This window comes from Pinus tabuliformis, chromosome 8 (assembly GCF_031772625.1).
Source record: "Pinus tabuliformis cultivar Carrire ecotype Pingquan chromosome 8, CPIR1, whole genome shotgun sequence".
In the NCBI taxonomy this organism is placed as follows: domain Eukaryota; kingdom Viridiplantae; phylum Streptophyta; class Pinopsida; order Pinales; family Pinaceae; genus Pinus; species Pinus tabuliformis.
This window is the reverse complement of record NC_142294.1, coordinates 910295663-910307130: the sequence shown is the minus strand read 5'-3', so window position 1 is coordinate 910307130 and position 11468 is coordinate 910295663.

Genomic DNA, 11468 nt, shown 5'->3' with positions numbered 1-11468 from the left:
CTCATTTCGATCACATAGGTCCATTCTCCCTCTAGAAATAGATTTGGAATTCTGCACTCTACAGAAGCAGAAGTCAAGGTTGAATGATTAATTCAATTTCCCATTTTGATCAGGCAGTTCCAGATCTAGTGCAATCAGAGATCATCAACTCACCTGTTGAGGAAGGGGTTTCACCTAAGGAAAGGACAAAAACAGTCTTTTAGAAAAGAATTAAGAAGCAAAGAAAAAAAATATTTAATCTTCTTTTTTTCAAATGTTCTAAAAATTAATCAATGTTATTAACCATTAATAAAATATAGAAAATATCAAAGCAAGAAATCTCCAAAATCTGGTGTCTTGATCTTCCTACAGATCTAGTAAAAAGATGGTTTCACTTAAATTCTAGAGATGTTTTATTTTTATATTACCTTGTGCAATCAATTTGTAAGAATCTATTCATGTACGCAAAAAACAATTTATTTAATTTTCAGTAGATTTAGTTTTGAACAGGGAAAATTTTAAGAACCCCCCCTAAATTTATAAAAATAATAAATGGGTGAATCTCCATGGTATATAGGAAAAATGGAAGCGATTTTATCAATAATATAATATGTATATATAATTTTTTGGCGAATCTCTCACCAGGCATGGCGAATATTTTACTCAATTATAAAATCTTGTAAGATCTTGGCGAGTCTTTCACTAAATAATAAAACTTTGTAAAGTCCTAGTGAATCTTAGCATAGGCTACATGCTGGTTTAATTCCCCCATTTAAATAGGCTACATTCCAGGTGAATACCATGGGTCAATACCATGTGCCATTTTGGTGAATACCATGGGTCAATACCATGTGCCATTTTTATTTTTATTAATTCTAATATTAGGGTTAATAATGGTTTTTTGCATGGTATTAATAACAATCTAGTCCATGGTATTTGTCCCATAGTATTTTGGCCATAGGTTTCACCTAAATAAAACCCATTTTTTGAGTGTTCGTAAATATAAGGTGACTTATGGAGTAAATATAAAAAAATGTTTTATTTGTTTACCATACCTCTCGTTTATTTATATTTTTATTAATTTACCATACCTCTTTTACAAATATGGTATTTGGCCCATAGGATTCACTTAAATAAAACCTCTTTCTTGAGCCTTCATAAATAGAACGAGGGTTATGGACTAAATATAAAAAGAGGTTTTATTTATTTACTATACGTCTAGTTTATTTATATTTTCATTTATTTACCATACCTTTTGAGTAAGTATAAAAAGATGTTTTATTTATTTACCATACCTCCACTTTACTTATATTTTTATTTGTTTACACCCTTACATGTATATAAGGTGACTTATGGAGTAAATATAAAAAATGTTTTATTTATTTACCATACCTCTCATTTATTTATATTTTTATTAATTTACCATACCTCTTTTATAAATATGGTATTTGGTCCATAGGATTCACTTAAATAAAACCTATTCTTGAAAATGGGCTAATGGATTCACTTAAATAAAACCTATTCTTGAAAATGGGCGAATGGAAGGTTGTAAGTCCTAATTTCAAGGGCTAAATTTACCTTTTTTACCCTCTCCCTTAAAATAAGGTGGGCTATTTGAGGTGATTTGTGAAAATGTACTATGATACAAAATATTCGCCCACTAAAAATTCAAAACCCCTTAATTTCGCCAAAGGGCGAACATTCGCCCCTAAAATTATCCTTGGTGGCACACCTGAGGGACTGCAAGTGTAGAGAAGAGTGTGCACCACTTGGGTGCACGCTGACAGGGAATGTGACCTTGTTGGTTGGAGGTTGTCAGGTTTGGTACCTTGGCTGTGTGACGGCCTAGAAAAGACCCATCAGGGCAGTGGAACTCCTAGGGAAGTGGAACTCCTGGAGCTACAAAAATTTGGAATGCCCCTAGCCGACTGAGATAAGGGTTAATGGAGGATGTGAGCCTACTTGTTGGAGGTTTTCAGGTTTGGTAACTTGGCCCTGGTATGTTTGGTAGAAGACATGTACTTGGGACGATAAACTGATGCCAAGTGGATTTGTGGCCCTAGTTTAGGGGTCACTGATTATTGAGAAAACTAGAGAAACGCGGTCTACATTTGGGATGAATGTTTGGGGTTCACAGTCATCCGACAAATTCAACAAATATATGCTCGAAACTTGTTATGTGTATGTTCCAAAGATTTTCTTGGTGGGTATTTCACTATGATTTTTGTTGGATATTTTTAAGTAATGTTAAAAATTGGTGTGAGTGCCAACATTGTGAAAATTCCTACATTGAAGGAACCCCTACTATAGCAAATCCGAATCTACTTCACCTACTTGATTTTAAATTACATTCATCAAGTTATTCTTCTGAATACTGAAGAAAATTACTTTTGTAGCCTACACTAATTAAATATTTGATCTCATGAAACAGAAAACAGAGCAAAGAACAAGATACATAGGACACACTTATTTTTGGACACAACAGTCCCAGGAAAAACCCAATGCAGGAAAACCGGTGCAGCATCTCTGAGAATTCTATTGTTATGTGGGAGAAATATTTGAATACAAATCTAGGATGCTCATCTGGTAATCCTTTACAGAGAAAATACTAGCGGAAAGTCTAAGTGAGTTTTACCTCACTTCACCCGGCATAATTTTGGCTTATCTGGCATAAGACTAGCTAACCCCGACTATTTTGCACTAGCTCTGTGTTAGCCATACGTCACCTTCTCTACCCTCTGCATCAGCTCTCCCCACTGTTCTGGCAGTTCCCTGCAGTTTCTGATAGTTCCGGTTGTTTTGGCAGTTCTAGCGTCTCTGCCCTCTGCGTCAACTCTCCCGATTATTCTGGTAGTTCCCAACAATTTTGGCTGTTCCCACAGTTCCAACTTCTCTTCCCTCTATGTCAGCTCTCCCGACTACTACGTTGCCTCTGCGTCAGCTCCCCCGTCTGTTCCAGCAATTCCCCTCAGTTCTAACAGTTTTTGACAGTTTCGATTGTTTTGACAGTTTTAGATTTTGCATGACAGGTATCTTTTCTACGTCAGCTCTCCCGACTACTGCGCTGCCACTCTGCAAGATCTCTCCGCCTCTCTATCAATATTCTCTAAAAATTCCTTCTTCCGGATTCTCACTGCCCTCTGCTGCAGAATGATCACTTAGTTCGAATTTCTCAGCTTCCTAGCCCCAGAAATCGAACTCTAGATCAATTCTCTCCCTCTGTGTGTCTTTCTAAATGAACCCCAAGCCTCCTTCTTATACTTTTCGCGTTGAGACTTTAACAATCGAGATTAAGTCTCTAATCAATGGCTAATATTAAAACATGACTTGATCCGCCTTCTAGATCATTCTCACCCATATTTTGATTAATACCCATTAATATTTTAATTTCCCTAAGTTTAGACTTAGGAACCCCATTAAAATATTAATTATTTTAATAAAATACAATCCTAGTGGAATTTCACCAAACTATTCTGGGTTCTTTAGAACTCATGTGCCTTGGCCTCTCCACCAAATTTCAAGGCTAGAACACTTCTGATGCTACCAAAAACTAACACTCCCTCTTCGTGGGCAAAGTGCTCTAGCAACAATGTTCAACTGCATGTTGCTTTGCTTCTGAAGCACCTCCTTTCTTCACTTTCACTGCCACCAACATTGTGTTGTTGTTGCAACTGTACTGCTACCCATGACACTTCCACTTCCACTACTACATCTGTACTACATCTCTCTCTCAAATGTTGCATCTGTTATGCTGCTAGCACTGCGATTGCTAACATTGCATTTGTACTGCAACTTAGTTGCTGAGAGAAGCAACTAAAAAACATCCAAAATTAGTTGAGCTTAACTGTGTTACAATGAATGTTGAAATCTCATTGATGTTGATTCTAACCCTCTAAATCTTATGCATTGCTATTGACCCCTGCACTGTGCCAACTGCACTGTTGCCAACCTTACTCTGCGTTGATCAATCTCTAGTCCCAAGTCACTGCATCTATCCTCCAAACATTCCACTGCATCATCTGAAACTAATTCCATCTCACTATTACTGAATCTTAGGCTCCCATAGCAAGGAATTGATCAAGAGGTGGACTCTTGAAGGATCCTTCCCATCTGTAGCTCTTTCGAAATACAACTCTAAATCTCCCCACCTCCCTCTTGGAGATGCAACTGCCATCTTTGTCAGATATAAATGTCGAATGACCTCCTCTCTCCTATGTACATCACTTAGACTGGCATACACACTCCCTGTTGGAGCTTGTAGATATGCCCCTCCCTGTTTTTGTTTAGTAAGTGAAAATTTAGACTCCTTGGCTGGAAGTCCTCTGAGGAGAAAATTCCTCTTCTATGTGTCTTCGCTCTTTTTGAACAGATTTCTGCCCTAACAGAAACTGCACCCTTCAAGAACTGTGCTGAAGCTCTACTTCACTCCCTCTGCCTCTACAAACTAACAAACTAGAAATCGTACCTTTCTGTCATCTCACTCAGAGAGAGATTTCCTCTAATCTGCTTCCAGCAAGGATTGTGCAGTCCCTCCAAGGGGATTTGAACTGCTACCAAGTGCAACTTTGAGCCTCACTGCTCAGCACTGGATCTGCTCTTCCTGTTTCAAAATCAATGCTATGATACCATGTGAAAATTCCTACACTGAAGGAACCCCTATTGCATCAAATCTGAATCAACTTCACCTACTTGATTTTAAATTACATTCATCAAGTTATTCCTCTGAATACTGAAGAAAATTACTTCTGCAGCCTACACTAATTAAATATTTGATCTCATGAAACATAAAATAGAGCAAAGAACAAGATATATAGGACACAATTATTTTTGGACATAATAGTCCATAGAAAAACCCAATGCAGGAAAACCAGTGCAGTAGCTCTGAGGGTTTTATTATTACGCAGGAGAAATATCTGAATACAAATCTAGGATGCTCATTTAGCAATCTTTTACAAAGAAAATACTGTCGGAAAATCTGAGTGATTTTTACCTCACTTCACTTAGCAGAATTCTGGCTGATCCATCATAAGATTGGCTAACCCCAACTATTTCTACATTGGCTCTGCCTCAGCCTGACGTCACCTTCTTTTCCCTCTATGTCAACTCTCCGGGCTGTTTCGACAGTTCCAGCTTCTTTGCCCTCTGTGTCAACCCTCCCGACAGTTCTGACAGTTTCGGTTGTTCCCATAGTTCCAGCTTCTCTGCCCTCTGCGTTAGCTCTCTCGGCTACAGTGTTGCCTCTACTTCAACTCTTCCAGTTGTTTCGGTTGTTCTAGGTAGTTCTAGTAGTTCCCGACAGTTTCAGTTGTTCCAACAGTTCTAGATTCTGTGTGAAAGGAAACTTTTCTGCGTGAGCTCTCCCGGTGACTGCGCTGCCTCTCTGCAACCTCTCTTTGCCTCTCTGTCAGTATTCTTTGTAAAGTCATTCTTCTAGATTCTCACTACCCCTCTACTGCTGATTGATCACTTAGTTCGCATTTCCCAACTTCCTAGCCCCAAAAATCGAACTCTAGATCAATTCTCTCCCTTTGTGTGTCTTTTTAAATGAACCCCAAGCCTCCTTATACTTTTCTCGTTGAGACTTCAACGACTGAGATTAAGTCTCTAATCAATGACTAATATTAAAACATGACTTGATCCACCTTCTAGATCATTCTCACCCATATTTTGATTAATACCCATTAATATTTTAATTTCCTTAAGTTTAGATTTAGGAACCCCATTAAAAATATTAATTATTTCAATAAAATACAATCCAAGTGGAATTTCACCAAATGGTTTTTGGGTTCTTTAGAACTCATGTGCCTTAGCCTCTCCATTGATTTTCAAGACTAGAACACTTCTAATGCTACCAAAAACTAACAATCACCCTGTAGAGAGTTGGGGACCTTCCAAGTGCTATTAAAGCACAAAAACAAATATTGGATTTGCATGGCCGAAAGGCACAAAAACAAAGCAAGCAAGGTATACCTACCAACTATTTGACAAAATATCTCAACCAATTGCATTGTTTTGTCAGAATCCATTAGCCAGATTCGGTCTCCTCAAATACAGTTATTTTTGAATTGGTAGAGAACAACTATAGTTGCAGAGGAATTACACTATGTATGGTACTCGAATGCACAACGTATGTGGCACCTTGGAGGGTCCAATGCAATAAACACTCACTTCAGTCGGCCTTTGGAATTCCGCAACCACGATATAATTGTTAGGTAGTGGAGCCAGTTGAATGATTAAGAAAGTCAAGCTGGATGACCGATAGAAACTCGAATGAAATGGTCGTTGGTTGCTAGCCTGAGCTCATGGAATCTACGAGTACTCTTGAATGATTATTAATTCATTGTATACTAGGTACTGATGGTTTTAAATGGTGATCAACAATGAATAAAGCAAGTCAACGGAACGCTCGTATAAATCATGGAGAAAAGCACCATCCTTCAAGCCCTACACCATTCTTGTATTTAAGGGATTATGATTAATCCTGTGGCATCTTGAACCTTTGTTCTGTCCCTAGAATTTAGCTATAATATACATGAACAGTTGCGCTAAAGCTTATGCAAAGAGCCAGAAGGCTGGTGGCTCTTCAGCTAGGGTTGGGAGCGACAATGGGAGCAAAATGCCTCAGAAAGAAATCACTGGCAGGACACATGATAACAGTGTCGGTGTTTTGCTAGAAACGAGGATCGATTCTGGTCATTGGCTAAGTGAAATTTTGTTATGTGGACTGCACTGATTATAGGAAAGACACAAAATGACAATGTTTAAGAGGCCCTGAGGCTTTTTTTATGCCAAGCAGGGACCTGATTTTCTACAATATAATGATTGAAGTTTACATTTAAAATGGGTATATATATGTTGCGTGTGCGAGCGAGGTAGTTACAGGATTTTGCGTCCGCATTAATGGTGCCATGGTGCTCATTTTGTTGGCTTCAACAAAAGCCATGTCAAATATTGTACTAGAAGTAACAAATCCTACACCAATTTTCATCGCCAAAGTAGGGTCGAAGATACTGGGTAAACAGTTTGATGATGGGCTTTTTTAACCTCTTTCATAAAGGATGTACGACAAATGTTCGAAATAATGTCGAAGCAAAATGTGGTGTCTTGGATTGCAATCGTTGTAGTGTATGCTCGAAGAGGGAGAATAGAGATCAAGCGCAAGGCTGAAAGTGTTTGTATATCTGCAAACTACTGGACATATATTCTTCAAGGGAAAAGATTAAAAAATAAATAAAATTGTTCGCTATGCCTACTCAAACCATCACTTACCGACTGAATTCGAGGTTATTTTCGTAAGAGCAATATGGCGTAGGCAACCTGGCCATTAGAGAAGTATTAATCAAACAGTTGGACATTATAATGTGAGCGAGTTCACATGAAATATCAAGAAGCATGTAGAGAAAGAGTGGGTAACAAATAATTGTGATGTGAAAGACGTGAAGTTGAAGCTACTGATTCATCACTCTAAGCAATACCATTCTAGTGAAAATAAATCCCATGTTTTCCATTATCAAACCCACATTCAGTCATGAACAAGTGGGACGTTGCTGCAACAGTGTCTCAAATTGGTATTGAGCCTCTGTAGAGAATCAGAGGTTGCCATTAATATGTGTGTTAACTACAGACCAGATGGCTCGGCATCAAGCCTGATGGCATGGGCTATATCACCTCTACTATCCCAAGCAAATGTAATAAGCTTTTCACTTCTTTTTTTTCAAAAAATTTCACATTGAGTTCTTCTCGCACCATTCTCCAAGGTACAACAAACCTGAGTGCTTGGTTTCTTACTTACAATAATGCATTGATATGATTAATTAATTGGTTTGATATATCTACACATTGATATTGACGTTTCAATGTGTAGGTACAATGAAACATAAAAAGAATGGGTTGTTTGTCTATTGATTTCTGCAGATTGAGAAAGCTGAGCATAATCGTAAATGCTTATCTAATTTCTGGAACAGGAATGTATATAGGATAGGTATATATCTCACTAGTTTTGTGAATAAGGAGTTCTATGTGCAGCCATAAAATCACGGAGTGCATGTTTTGGGCACACTCAAATGAAACAGAATGCATGTGAATTTGGCAGTGTAGCCACATCTTGGACATAAGCCGTCAACGCAAATCTGAACAGGGGTACCCATTCAAGCACATCGATAAACACTTATTTCCGCAAAGTATCCTTGTTGACAAAATGAACAGGGTTTGGGCCCACGGTTTATAGATCATTAAGTTCCCTGTCATTTAGTCCAACAATATGCCTCATTTAGTCCAACAATATGCCTTATCGATCCATCTCAAGGTTTGTCTGCATTCCTTGGAGAAAAGGTCTCATACTTTAAGCCATTTCCTGCCTACCTTTTGTTGAAATATGTAACTAGGTTTCATCTTTATAATGAAATGTATAATAATAATTTTATGTAATTGATGTAAAGAAGAAAAATAAAATTATTTTTTCTATACTTGAGACATAGGTTTCATGCTCAAGGAATTTTATTTTGATATAGATCAAGCTCCCATTGTGAGCTCTTAGGGTTGGTCATTAAGTCATTAAGTCAATTGAGTCTTTTTCATGTATGAGAGACCCTTCTAGGGCATGTTACATATTTATTTGAGTCATTATAATAGTCAAAAGACCCTCCAAGACCTTGTCACAAGTACTCAAACAAGTCGGCCTTCCAAAGAAGATATAGATCGTTCTAGAAGGAGATGTCGGCCTAGGCATGAGGATAAGTCGGCTTATTTACATGGGAAGAGCACTATATAAAGGATGACTTAGGCTCACTTGGGAGATCATCAATGAAGAATCCACAAAGAAGAAAGAAGTGTGAAAAAGGAAGGAAGATAACCTCTTTAAACAACAAATATAAGGAGAAGAAGATTGAAGGATTTTGTGTTGTTTTTGGGTCTCTCCTCCCATATGTGTGACTATAGTTAAGGTTTTTGCAGTAGGGTGACATCAGTCCTTGAAGAATCCAAGACAAAGGTCACAAAACAAGCATTATTTCTAGTCGAGATCTCAATAAAAAGTGTTCAAGTCAAGTGAAGGGAAGGAACCTCACTAAACTCCTCCAATCAGCTCACACGTGTGAAATTGCAGTGGTTTCAGGCAGGTCGAAAATTGCAAGTCTATTTAAAGAAAGAGGCTGAATTTTAGAGAAGTCGAGAAAAAAGGTGCAAGAAATCAGTTTGACTAGCATTGATGTGGATAAGAAGAAGAGTTGTTCAAAAGGTCTTGTGACTTGGTCTTGGAGAGGTTATTAGGTCAAGGTTCTTGGTCTTGGAATTCATCAATTAAAGATTCTATAAGAAGAATAATTTGGTGAGTTTTCTTCTCAAGCTTGGAGAGGTTTTGGCCCTGGCTAATAGCCTATATCTCATGTCCTTTGTCTCATTGTTATTTATGATTTGGTACCTATTTGATGAGGACATTAATGTAATCAAGTAAAGGAAAGAAGCTAAGTAAAAATACATCACAAGCAGTTATCATAAAAGAGAAATTTTCCCTCGATTTCTCAACATGGTATTAGAGCTAAGGTGACAAGTCAAGGAAGGGAAACTCAACAAAGGACACTCAAGCACTCAAGGGCATCAAAGCATCAAGAATATTATTTCATCTCCAAGGAATTTTGAAGGAAGTATCAATGCCCTAGCTTGCTCAAGGAAAGAGTTTACACTTGAAGCATTTTTGGAACCTTGCTTAAATATTCATCTCAAGAAAGAAGACCTCAATAGGTCCTGCTTCCACAAAAATTCAAGAAGGCCTACAAGCCAAACATCTTGAAGTCTACTCATCCAAGGGAAGCTAGAAGAAAGGAGTTGTTATCATCATCGAAGATTCAAGGTGATCTCCATCTCCTTGGGTCAAGGATCATTTTGAAGGAAGACATTTTATTCAAGAAGAAATCTTCTATAACCACATCATCAAAGATCAAGAAGGCATAAATTGAAGATATTGTTATCAAGGAGTATGTTCTCAAAAAAGTAATTTTATGTCTACTTCTGAATCAGTCAAAATGTCTTTTTGCAAGGAGAGCAACAAGTTAGTTGGGTCAATTAACTTTCTAGCATGGAAGAAGAGGACCGATTTGATCCTCATAGAAAATGAAGTTGTGGAACATGTTAAGGGCTCAATAACTAAACCTCCAAAGGAAGAAGCTCAAGCACTTGAAAAGTACATGAAAGGGGAAGTAAGGGCTCAAAGGATTCTCATTGAGTCCATCAAGGATCCCCTCATACCCTATGTATCAAAGTTGGAAACGACTAAAGAGATATATGACAAGTTGGTGGAACTATTCTCTGTGAGTACTACTGGATAAGTAATATCATTAAGACAAGAAATCTACAAAATGAAGATATCCAAGGAAGAAGGAATAGCCTCATATTTTGTGAGGGTGTTAGAAATAAGAGATTAACTCCAAGAGTTGGGAGAAATAATGTCTGATAGGGAAATGACTACCATAGTACTCAATGCAGTGCCAAAGGAATTGAGCAAATTCACATCAAACATATTTGGAAAGAAGGAAGCTACTTTGTTTAATGAACTATGGTCATTATGCAGAATCGAAGAAACTAGGCTGAAGGAAAAAATCGATGTAGGAACAAGTGAACAAGCACAAGCATTTTCTACCATGACTAAAAGAAAAGGGAAGTCCAGGAAGGTTGGTCCTCAGAAAAATAAGAAGAACATGTCGAAGGTTCAATGCTATGGTTGTCATGCATATGGGCACTACAAGAGAGATTGTCCAAAGCTCAGGAAGGACAACAACAAAAGAGGAAGGGAAGAAGCCCATATCACTGAAAAAGTGGAAGAAGTTGAAAAGAAGAAGTCCAAGAAGGAAGAAGTAAAGGATCTATACGATGATTGAGATGATCTTCTTCACCTAGTTCTTTTCAAGCCTTTGTTCTTTAGTTCTTGTATAGCTATCATGGTAGGAATATTCCATAGGATGCATCGTGTTAGGAGGTGGCATCATAAGAAGCATACAATATGAAGCAATAACTTGAGACACCATAATAAGCTTGTAAAAGAGCTGAAGTAAAAGTCTATGGCAATCACCTATAGTGAAAAGGACCTTTTGGTAACCTCATTAGAAGCATAAGTAGTAATTGTGGATAGAATAAAGTCATCTGGTATAGAGCTCGTCATACAACATAAGAAGCATTTGCAGGATGAGGATAATCAAAATCCTCCATTGGAATCTTCATTGGAAGATTCACCTATTGAAAAAGGAAAATGCCTCGTCAAGAATTCTACCTTGTGAGGGATTCATGGGATAATGGTATGATGATGAGAGTGAAGCAATTCAAGATGATTGGAAAACTTTCAATCTAGGAAGTTGTCGAAGGAAGTCTAAATGATCAAAAAGGAAGAAATGAGGCATGTATGAATGTGTTTAATGTATTTAGTCATGTCATCATATAGTTGCAGGAAGAATGGATGGATACTCTACCTCATGAGTATGATCAAAGGAAAGGGATCTCTT